Source organism: Scyliorhinus torazame, chromosome 2 (genome assembly GCF_047496885.1).
Source record: "Scyliorhinus torazame isolate Kashiwa2021f chromosome 2, sScyTor2.1, whole genome shotgun sequence".
In the NCBI taxonomy this organism is placed as follows: Eukaryota; Metazoa; Chordata; class Chondrichthyes; order Carcharhiniformes; family Scyliorhinidae; genus Scyliorhinus; species Scyliorhinus torazame.
The window spans coordinates 335,129,066-335,141,244 of NC_092708.1; the positions used below are offsets into that span (position 1 = coordinate 335,129,066).

At 48.9% G+C, this 12,179-nt stretch overlaps 1 protein-coding gene across 3 annotated transcripts in view; it reads right to left on the reverse strand.

The window, feature by feature from the left end:
• The window catches only part of aspg (asparaginase homolog (S. cerevisiae)), a 157,703-nt gene that overhangs the window by 48,848 nt on the left and 96,676 nt on the right, over window positions 1-12,179 (reverse strand). The gene's annotated exons all lie outside the window — the stretch shown is intronic.

Below are 12,179 nucleotides of genomic sequence, written 5' to 3' on the forward strand. Positions count from 1 at the left end.
AGATTTGTCAGCGTAGGATTGGAAATCTACTGTACCCACTCCCTTTTCACAGGAGAATTGTATCTGGAGACTTTGGTACATAAATTTTGAATTGTTGCATCCATTTTATAGGCCTAAAACAAGTATCAGATAACCAGGTTAGAGGTGCAGAGTTCCATGCCTGATTTGCATGGGTGTTTGGGCCACTGACAAATTGGCCAGGGCCCTTTTTTTTATTTTTTATAAAGACACCCAGGCCACCACCTGAAATGAATACAGTCCTTATTGCAATATTCAATTGAAGCACCTGTGTCATACCTGGCACAAAGGAAGATGGGTGTGGTGGTTGGAGATCAATCATCTCGGTGCCAGAATATCACTGCAGGAATTTCTCAGGATAGTGTCACAGGCCCAACCACCTTCAGCTGCTTCGGCAATGATCTACCTTCTATCATAACGTCAGATGTGGAGATGTTCACTGATGATTGAACAATATTCAGCACCATCTACAACTCTTCAGATACTAAAGCCATCCATGTCCAAAGGCAGCAAGACCTAGATAATATCTAGGCTTGGGTTGACAAGTGGCAAGTAATATTTGCATCACACAATGCAAGACTATGACAATCTCCAACAATAGGGAATCTAAACATCTTCCCATGGCGTTCAATGGCATTACCATCACTGAATCCCCCACTATCTACATCCATATAAATACTTTGGCTAAAAGAGCAGGACAAAGGCTGGGAATTCTGCAGTGAGTTAACTCACATCTCGACTTCCCAAAGCTTGTCCACCATATACAATGCACAAGTCAGGAGCGTCATGGAATATACACTTACCAACAACACTCACTAAACTCAACACCATCCAGGACAAACAAGTTTGCTTGGTTGGCATCCCCTTCCCCAAACATTCACTCCCTCCTCCACCCACGAACAGTGGCAGCAGTGTGTTCCATCTACAAGATGTACCTCAGGAACTCACCAAGGCTCTTTGGCAGCATCTTCCAAACCCACAACCGCTGCCACCTAGAAGGACAAGGGGAGCAGACATATGGGAACACCACCTCCTGAACTTTCCCCTCCAAGTTCCACACCATCCTGACTTGAAAATGTGTTGCCATTTCTTCACTGTCCCTTGGTCAAAATCCTGGAACTCCCTCCCCTAACAGGACTGTGGGTATATCTACACCACAGGGACTGTAGCAATTCAAGAAGGCAGCTCACTATCACCTTCACAAGGGCAATTAGGGATGGGCCCACATCCCATAAATGAACTTAAAAAATGCAAGGTCCAGCTAATAATTCCAGATCTTGAGCTGCCCTAACAAGTGGTCTTTAACGAGACTGCCGTTGGCTGTTTAAACTGACCATAAAACCTGGACATCTTTTTGCATTGTTACAATTACAAGGTTTATAAGATTGTTATACTGTGTCTCTGATTGAAGATAAAATTAAGGGGGTTGCGAGAATTGTTCTGAAGTCTGCCTCACAGCAAGCCAAGGCGGTTTGATTGTTCAAGATTAACGGAGGCCCAGATTGTTTTACTGAGACGGTGCAAGATGTTTGCAACAATGGCAGCATCTTGTATGCTAGTGGCATAGACTGAGAGTCTCCCAAGACCCAGAAAAATGTTGAGAATATCAGGTTATAAACAGTTGTGCTTTAAACTGCCTATTTATTTCAAGATAAAAGAGAATTGGGATCTCAAGGATAGCTAATCAGCATCTCTACCTAGATTCGAGGCTTATGTAATTCACATTGCCATGCAGATGGACTTTTGAGATGGGTAGGGTACAGCAGAAGCCATTTTGATATTGGGTTACATACTGTCCTAAACCACCACCAAATATCAGTTTCTCCATCTAGGTCTGGGAGGGAGAACGCATCTGTAGACCGAAGTCTCAATGGTTCAACGTGAAACAATGTGGAAGGCATCTGTGGTTAGCACAGTGGTTAGCACTGTTGCTTCACAGCTCCAGGGTCCCAGGTTCGATTCCCAGCTTGGGTCACTGTCTGTGCGGAGTCTGCACGTTCTCCCTGTGTCGATGTGGGTTTCCTCCGCGTGCTCCGGTTTCCTCTCAGTCCAAAGATGTGCAGGTTAGGTGGATTGGCCATGCTAAATTGCCCTTAGTATCCAAAAAGGTTGGGTGGGATTACTGAGTTATGGGGAAAGAGCGGAGGCATGAGATTGGGTAGGGTGCTCTTTTCAAGGGCTGGTGCAGACTTGATGGGCTGAATGGCCTCCTTGTACACTGTAAATTCTATGATTCAGATTGGAAAGGCCAAATTTGTGGGGAGTTAAAATGAAGGCGATTAGAAGATTTGCCTAGCTTCAGCTAAAGGGAGACGTCTCCAGGAAAACTTGCACCATGAAAGACAGTTCTGGAGTCAAATGTTTCCAGGCTGGGAAAGGAAACAAATGGAATTAAATTCTCAGGAGCCAAAAATAATTTTTGGATTGATTCGGGGAGAATGTCTACTTTATGGACAGTGCAATGTAAACCTGATGGGTGTTTCTCGGGTGTTAGTTCTGTTCTGTAGTTTAAAGTGTGAGTTGTCCATCAAAATAGTGTTTAGTCAATAGTACTTTCAATCTGTTTGTTAAAGTAAACATCGTAAAACTTTAAATCTTGTTGTGTTATACATTTAGCTATTAACTGCAAGTTCAAATGTCATTTAAAAATAAAAAGTTATCCATCTCTGTAGGAATCGTAACAGTATTTTCTAGATCCAGAAGGAAGATGTGCTCCTCTTACAATTGGAAAACAACTGTGTTTTTTTTTAAATAAATGGTCCTACCCCACCTGATTCTCACTGCCTCGTTCTCTCTATTTGAGAGTTAGCCGTGGGACTCTTGTGTGATGCGATATTTCTATGGCTGCAATGGGAAAGCTGCATCAGGGCACCTAATTGGCACCCGGAACTTATCGGATTCCATTTTGATGAGCCTGGGGATGAATTTACTTTAGTCCGTAGGCATCTGTGTTATAGTTGGCACTGATGGAATTACGGCTGATTTAGCACCTAATTTATTCCTGCAAGTTCACAACAGTTAAACTTTGATCCCAATCTTTCTCCTAACCTCACAAACACAGTAAACATAAAACTGTATGAAATTTAAATCAACAATTACATTTTCCAAAATATGGAAACTGTTCACTGGCACCAGTTAAAAGAGGGGCTGGAAAGTGTTTTTTTAATGTAATTGAAAGCACACATGAAAATTATTTCTCATGCCAAAAGACACTTCAATCACAAGAAGTCATTTTCTGGCTTCAGACTTTCAGTAGAATGCTCTGCCCAGCTGTGTATGATTTCCTAGCTAAAATAATTGGAAATTCATCGACAGTGTGTTCACAGATTTCAGATATATGGGGCACGATTCAGCAGACTCAAGTTAAAGTCCGCTGTTGGACGGGCTGAGAAGCTAAAGGCTCTCCACAGAGTGGGACGTCATTTTGTCTGGCAGCCCCAATCACTCCGCCGCCCCTCCCACTTTCAGGCCCCACCTCCTCCCCCGCCCAAACCATGGGGAGACCCCCCCCCCCCCTGAGAACCCCATCTCACCCACTCCACTTGGCGAGGCTCCCTGGGCCCAGCCTTGGCAGTGCCAACCTGGCACCTGGACATCCTGACAGTGCCACCAGGGCACCCAGCTGGCCCCAACAGGGCACCCACCTGGCCCCACCAGGGTACTAGCCTGCCTGTCCCTGAGCACCCAGGAGTCACCAATGGCTTGGGATACCCTCTCCCAGGCGCCGTTATGCTTGGTCCACGTTTGTGCGAACCAGTACTAAACAGTGCCCTGACGGGGTCTCAGGTGCAGCCGGTGAGTCCCTGGTGCCAGGTGAATCTGGCGTCTGGGTATTTCAATGAGTCGTTAGGCTCATTTAAGTATTCGGATCTGAATCTCGAGAGATCTAGACTGCGCCAGGCAGATAGAGTTGTGTAACACGCGATCGACCTGGAGCCCGTTACGGGGTTCGCGTGCGATTCACCCGGCCAGAACTGCACAGGGCAACTGAATCATGTTCTCACACCAACTGCGAACTAATGATTTGTTTACAATTTTTGTTGTGAATCCTCACATTCTTTTCTCCCCATTGAGAATGATGTTGAGTGTTGGATAGATTTACAGGCTAAATAACAACCAAATGATTGTTTGTTCATGGGATGTGGGCATCGTTGGCTGGGCCAGCATTTATTGCCCATCCCTGAGGTCATGTCAGAGGGACGGAAGGATATGAAACTCACTGCCTGAAAAGGTGGTTGAAAGATGGAAACCTTTGTCACGCTGAAAAAATGATTGGATACTCACTTGAAATGCTATAACTTGGGAGCGCTCGTGCCCAACAGCTGGAAAGTGGGATTGGGTTGGATAGCACCATTCTGGCATATTGAATGGCCTCCTGCTATGCTGTAAATTTTCTGTTCCTATGTTTCTGCCTCTCTGTCAATTCTTTTTCAGACAATGCGAGTAGAATTACAGTACAACCATATGTACTTCATCCCCAATTTCCCCAGTGGACAAAAATGACTGATTTTCATTCATTATCACCCCCATAGTAGCACAGATGGGATTGAAAGTGCTGCATGTGGAGCAATGAAGGTCCAAGCCTGTAATCTCTTACCCCACAGTTACCATAGTTGCAAAGTGTCACACTGCTTGGCAGAATTTTATTTTTAAAAACGATGCATGAATTTGATCATCTTCTCTACAGATAGGGACGGATAAAGAGGCGTTATGTGTAACTTTACTGCAATTTGAGTAGAATCAGCTATTTTCGTGGCAGGTCATTATTATTGCTGTTCAATTATACACCATTAACAATTCAGCAATCATATACTGAATTCGCATTCATGAAAATAATGCAAGAGTTTGTTTCCTCAGTGCAGATAATCATGCAAAACACTTGCCCGGTTAAAACTCCTTCTCAAACATCACAAGGAGGTAGAAAGATTGGTTCATTGGACCTTACATGGTTTGGGTTTCAGGGTGGTTTTCCTCACAAATTATATGTAAAAGTGTTCCCCAATCACAAATTATATTTAGTTGTTTATTTTTGCTAATGATACAGATAAAAGCAACTCTCTCAGTCACTCAGCCTTCTAATACAAATGTGAAGCACCCAATACAGTGCATCCAGGCGTAATCATTTTACCATAATCCTGTACCTACTCACTGGGACTTTTCACTTGACAAAGTAGACACAAACTAATCTGTATTCACAATAATAAAATAATTGAAACAGATTAAAGGGTTTAAAGGTATCAAAGGATAATGGTTAAACTGGTTGGATTTGAATTGATAGTCAGAGTGAAGAGATTATCATTTACCAAGATGTGCTTTTTGCTAAACAATGAAGAGCTCATCCACATCCAGTATCTATAGGGATGATCTCCATTGTTTGGCAAAGAGCGCAAATAACTTGCACTTTTATGTCATACTTTTTTGTCCTCAGGATATGACAAGTGTGTTACGGCCAAGGAATTGCTTTCAAGGGTAAATAATGTTATGACTTGGGGAAATACAGCAGCAGATTTGTGCACCGCGAGATTCTTCAAACTGCAATTAGATAAATGACCAATGAAACAACTTTAGTGAAGTTGGTTGAGGGACACTGGGGCAACTCCCTTTCTCTGCTTCAAATAATGCCATGGTATCTTTTGCACCCACCCGAGATGACAGAATTGATCCTGGTTTAACATTTAATCTGAAAGATAGACGGCGGGATTCTTCATTTCTGAGATTTGGGGCGGGATTCTCCGATCGCCGACATCACGTTCAGCGATCGGCCGGAGAATCCATTTTAATGCCGAAATCGGGAGTGGTGCCATTTTTCCAATGCTCCGCCCTTCAAAAACAGCATACTCGAGGAGTACGGCACACGACCTCGGGACGGCCTCAGGACGTCACCTCAGGCCCTCCTCCGATACATCGCCCCCGATGGGCCGACTTCCTGACGGTTCAATTTTCGTAAATCTGCCACGGTGGCTGTGGACTGTGTCCAGTGCCGCCACAGTGGGGGGGGGTTCTGCTGGCAGGGGGGTTTTGGCGGGGGCACCGGTGGGGGGTGGTCCAGGGGTGGCTACAGGGGGGCAGATTTTGGCAGGCGGGGTCCACGCGCTGCCGGCGCCATGTTGTACTGCGCGGTCGTCGCTGTGCGCATGCTTGGCCAAGGGCTCGGCCATTCTGCTTCTGTATCGGCAAGTAAAGCCAGGGGCTATACGTGGCGTGGCTGCCAGCCCCCCACCGGGCGGATCCTCGACTGTTTGGTTGTAAGGCCAGGTAGATCCTGCGGACATAGCCGCACAATCGGAGAATCCAGCCCCAAGTGTTGACGCTGGTGCAGAATTTGTGCAGTTCCACGACAGCAAAACTGGAGCCACACCTGGACCGATTCAGCTTCTGTTGAGGGGCTAGCACCAGCGCCACGTGGAGCACAATCGATTCACAGTGCGAGATTCACCAGTTTTGCGATTGACACTCAGGAGGCTGACAAGCTCAGCCGTATATACACACTGCACTTCCCACACACACACCATCCCAGCCAACAACATGGCAGCAAGGAGAGTGGCTCCACGCTTTACCAACGCCAAGTTGGAGATCCTCCTGAACGCAGGAGAGGTGGATGACCCTGTAACCTGGCCCGGGAAAGAGGCTGCCAGCTGCCACTGATCGCCGTGCCCGGGCACAGGTGGCAGAGGCAGTCAGCGCTGTTGGTAACACTGTCCTGAGTGGTCATAAATGCCGGAAGAAACTGCACGACCGGCCTCAGGGCGGCCGGGGTGAGTAGGCAGCAGTGCCCCTGACACAAAGGCCCGTCCTACACACTGATAACTGTAGCCCCCCCCTGAACCCGGAGGGTGACCGACACCCCCACTCTGCACCGTATGCCAGCACCCATACTGACCTCCATGGCCGGGTGCCCTGGCCACTGAGGCCACTAGCTACCCATCCTCTTGTCCCAATCGCTGGTGGGCATTGCCGAGGTACTGCAGAGCATATCCCAGTCACTGAGGAGCATCCCCTAGGGCATCACCATGATGGTGCAGACGATGGTGAACCGCCAGGGCTGGCAGCCAGATGATGCAGGGGTAGCCGGGGCTTGAACCAGCTGTGCCTCTGTCCCAAGATGAACCCCAGGGCCCTATGGTCACTGACCGGGAGAAAACGGCGCTGGGGCCAACCCGACCCGTCCCATGGAGTGGCGACGGTGCCCATCAGCTCCCCCGCATTCCACTCTTCTGATGAGACACATCACAAAGTCAGCACCCGGAACAGGGTGGCACGGCTGTGCATGTGCCGTCAACAAGTGAACCACATCTCTCTGGCCCCAGAGGAAACCCGCCGGGGCATCGAAGATCACGGGATGTGGTAAGCAGCCGGCTGCATCCACCTCTGATGTGCATCCTGGGGACACACCTAGACGTGTCCAATGGTGGCCCAGCCCTGCTCACAGCAGTCCCCCGCCCCCCCCCCCCCCCCCCCCCCCCCATCCCCGCCGAGCATGGGGTGGCCTGTGTCCCCAGACTCTTTGCCTGCGAACAAAGATGCCTACTCCTCTCCTCGGCTACCTGCAGAAGCCCTTCCGCCATGTTCACGTTTTTCGAAAGGAGTACTAATCACGTCAGCTGAGGAGGCCGCTGAATGGCAGGAGGCCTTTGGATATGAGGTGGCTCTCGTTTATTGTGTGGAAATAGGGTTGAAGTGGTGATAATTGGTTTCTCGCCAATCTATGGCGAGAAACTCCGATTTCCCATACAGGAGCAGGCCAGTTGCATCGCAAACGGTTTGCCGCCTGGCCCGGTACTTGTTTTCATGCTCTCCCGCTATTCACTGGCTTTGTTTCGCTCAAGCAGGAGCGCAATGAGGCCAGAGAATCGGAAAACAAAGAGGAACAGGTTAATCAGATTAAACAAGCGAGAGATACGCAGATCACACAATTACAGCAAGACATGGTGGGCACCACCACGCAGATTCACCAATTAGAAGCCAATGTAGCGCAGAGGGAGGAGGGATACCGGCTCAACCTTGTATATATGAGCCAGTTTCAGGCTCAGTACGATAAGGCTAATCAAAAGCAACAGCGCCATCAGTGAGAAAGACAACGCACTAGCACAATTGTAGGAACTAAAATTAAAAAGTCTTACATCAAGCAGGGAAAGATAACAGTGCCCGCACAACCGACCAAACCAAATGCCTGCGTGAGGTAAAGAGAGTACAGTCCCAACGAGCTGTTAAAAGAGGGGTTTTGTGCACTTACACCACACATTCTGGGGACAGCGGCCCTGGGGTAGAATGGGAGGAATCAGAAGAGACTGCCTGTACCTATTCGACCGCCAGCCCCACTATGACTGGGGACCCCTACCTCTGCTCCAAACGGCGGAACCCATCACACCCCCTGAACTATCCCCGGAACCGACCCCCATCCCGATGAATCCGGTCACTATCCAACCACAGGACGAACAGAACCCCCAGCTATCCTACGTAACACCCTACACCATGACCCAGCTCACCGGCATCGCAAAAGCAATCGTCGTGTTCGAACCCTCCGGGATCCCGAACACTCTTTTTGACAGCGACTCACAGTACCGGGTTCTAAATGGCCTGGATGAGGCAGAAGAGGTCAAATTAATCTGATGTTTAAGCCCTGCCATTCGTTCCGCCCTACCTGCTTCCCAAAATGTAGCAGTGGGAACCTTACCAGACATGAAAGCAGCTGTTCTGACCGCTGTGGGGTATAATAGGGACGACAGTGTGAACGGTTTAAATAACTGCCAACAGAAACATGAGGAACATCCAACGGCATACGCTGGCTGGCTCGGGAATCAATTTGTTGGTGTATTCGGGTGGTTAAATCGGGCTCTTTAAGACCCACACCACCGATCCACATGGATCCGCACCCTGATAGCCCATGCCACTGAAAGAAGTCGCAAAACATGTGAGAACTACGATCCCAAGGATAATACACATTATGCAGATAGCCTGGGCTATCCTTAAAATGACTCATGCCTGGCAAAGGGATAACAGCTTAACACCCCTAAACCCACCAAACCAGGGAAACACATAGGGACTAACGACATAGGCAGGAAGAGTGATGAGCTCCTGCAGGAGGAGATCAGGAAGTTAGGCAGTAAGCTAAAAAGCAGAACCTCTAGGGTTGCAATCTCAGGATTACTCCCTGTGCCATGTGCCAGTGAGGCTAGAAATAGGAGGATAGTGCAGCTAAACATGTGGCTAAATTGGTGGCGTGGGAGGGAGGGTTTCAGATTTCCGGACCATTGGGATATGTTCCGGGGCAGGTGGGACCTGTACAAGGGCGGGTTGCATTTAAACTGGAGGCGCATCAATATCCTGGCTGGGAGGTTTGCTAGAGTCATTCAGGAGGATTTAAAGTATGGCAGGGGGGTGGGAACCTGAGTGTAACTTCATTGCAGTGTTAAAGTAAGCCTACTTGTGACACTAATAAAGATTATTATTATGAGGGAGGAGCTGGCCAGAGTTGATTGGAAAAGGGGCATAGCAGGGAAGACAGTAGAACAGCAATGGCAGGAGTTTTGGGGGCTTATTCGGGAGGCAGAACAGAAATTCATCTCAAGGAGGAGGAACATACTAAGGGGAGGACAAGGCATCCATGGCTGATGAGGGAAGTCAAGGACAGCATAAAAGAAAAAGAAAAAGCATACAAAATGGCGAGGATTAGTGGGAAGCCAGAGGATTGGGAAGCCTTTAAAAGCAAGCAGTGGACAAGTAAAAAAGCAATAAGGGGGGAGAAGATGAAATATGAGTGCAAGCTAGCTAGTAATATAAAAGAAGATAAGAAGAGTTTTGTTCAGTATATGAAAGGTAAGAGAGAGGCAAAAATAGACATTGGACCACTGGAAAACGTGGCTGGAGAAGTAATAACAGGAAACAAAGAAATGGCAGAGGAACTGAATAGGTACTTTGCATCAGTCTTCACGGTGGAAGGCACCAGTGGGATGCCAGAGCTCCAGGAGAACCAGGGGGCAGAGGGGAGTGCAGTGGCCATCACTAAGGGAAGGTTCTAGGGAAACTGAAAGGTCTGAAGATGGCTAAATCACCTGGACCGGCTGGACTACACCCCAGGGTCTGAAAGAAATAGCTGAGGAGATTGTGGAGGCATTGGTGGTGATCCTTCAGGAATCACTGGAGGCAGGAAAGGTCACAGAGGACTGGAAAGTGTCTAATGTAACACCGCTGATTAAGAAGGGAGGGAGGAGGGATCCACGAATGGAACCTCACCTGTTTGACGGAGAAAGTAAAAAAGGACCTGCAAAGATGGAACACACTCCCACTCTCCCTTGCGGGGAGAGTCCAGACGATCAAAATGAACGTACTGCCCAGGTACCTCTTCCTACTTAGATCCATTCCGATCTACATCCCCAAGGCCTTTTTCAAAGCACTGGACAAACTAATCATGGCGTTCGTATGGGGGAGGAAAATGCTAGGATCCCAAAGAAGGTCCTACAAAAAACAGAATCCAGGGAGGGGCTAGCCCACCCAAACCTACAATTGTACCACTGGGCGGCGACGGCCGAGCGAATAAGGGGATGGATCAAGGAGCCAGAAGCTGAGTGGGTGCGGGCGGAAGAGGCCTCCTGCAAGGGGACCCACGGCAGCACTCCCATCCCCACCCAAAAAACACTCCAGCAGCCAGCCCAGTGGTGATAGCCACCCTCCAATCCTGGAACCAACTACGGCAGCAATTTGGCCTGACCAAAATGTCGGACAAAGCTCTCATCTGCAACAACCATAGGTTCACACCAGCACGGACTGACGCCACCTTCAAAAGGTGGGGGCAGGACGGAGGGACACTGACAGTCAGGGACCCATCCACGGATCGCAATACTGGATGAACTGACAGAGAAATTCCAGCTAGCCAGGGGGAACGAGCTAAGGTATCTACAGTTCAAAAATTTCCTCCGAAAGGAGACAAGGACGTACCCACAACCGCCACGACAGACACTACTGGAAGAACTACTGGACGCAAGCATACTAGTTAAAGGAAACTGTAGTGACATGTATGACCGACTGATAGAAAGGGCCAACACCGTACTGGACGCAGCAAGAAAGAAATGGGAGGAGGACCTGGGGATTGAGATAGGGTGGGGACTCTGGAGCGAAGCACTGCATAGGGTCAGCTCCACCTCCATGTGCGCAAGGCTCAGCCTGACGCAGCTAAAAGTGGTACATAGAGCCCACTTAACAAGAACCCGTATGAGTAGGTTCTTCCCGGAGGTGGAGGATAGATGTGAACGGTGCCAAGGAGGCCCGGCCAACCACACCCACATGTTCTGGTCCTGCCCCAGACTTGCTGGGTACTGGACAGCCTTCTTCGAGGCAATGTACAAAGTGGTGGGGATGAGGGTGGAGCCATGCCCGAAAGTGGCGGTCTTCGGGGTTTCAGACCAGCCAGATCTATTCCTGGGGAGGAGGGTGGACGCCCTTGCCTTTGCCTCCCTGATCGCCCGTCATAGAATCCTGTTTGGCTGGCGGTCAGCAGCACCACCCAAAGCTGCAGACTGGCTGTCCAACCTTTTAGAAGCTCTCCAAATACAGAAAATCAAATTCGTCATCTGAGTGTCAAATGACGACTTCCACAGAACGTGGGAGCCATTCACGCAATTGTTCCGGGACCTGTTTGTGGCCAACGAACAAGCAGAAGAATAGCCAGGTAGGCAAGAATCAGGGGAAAGTAGCCAAAGCATGCGAGGGAGAGATAGACCGGGAGAGTGGGGGGGGGCAGCTAAACCTAAACCTAAGAGGAAAGAAAGGCGAACCACAGGAGGGGGGGGGGAAAGAGAGAGGGAACAAGAGATGAGAACCAGGAGCTGGGGGTGGGAGGCAGGAAAATGAGAGCCGGAAGGAAGGCACGGGATACAATAACGAACTTGGAATCTCCAGGAGCAGGGAACGAGGAAAATAAAGACGAAAGACGGGAGGAACGGCAGAAGCGGAGGCGAGCGCGAGACGGCAGCGAGATCTGTCCGGGAGAAGCGACAACAACACCAAACCCATTCGAGTATTGTCCACTGTAATTGTCTCTCCGGCACCCGAATGTATATTTACCTCCCCAGTCTTGGGAGTCCTTGTTCACGATTCTCTTAAGGTTAACGTGCTGGTTCAGTCGGCAGTTAAGAAGGCAAATGCAATGTTAGCATTCATGTCAA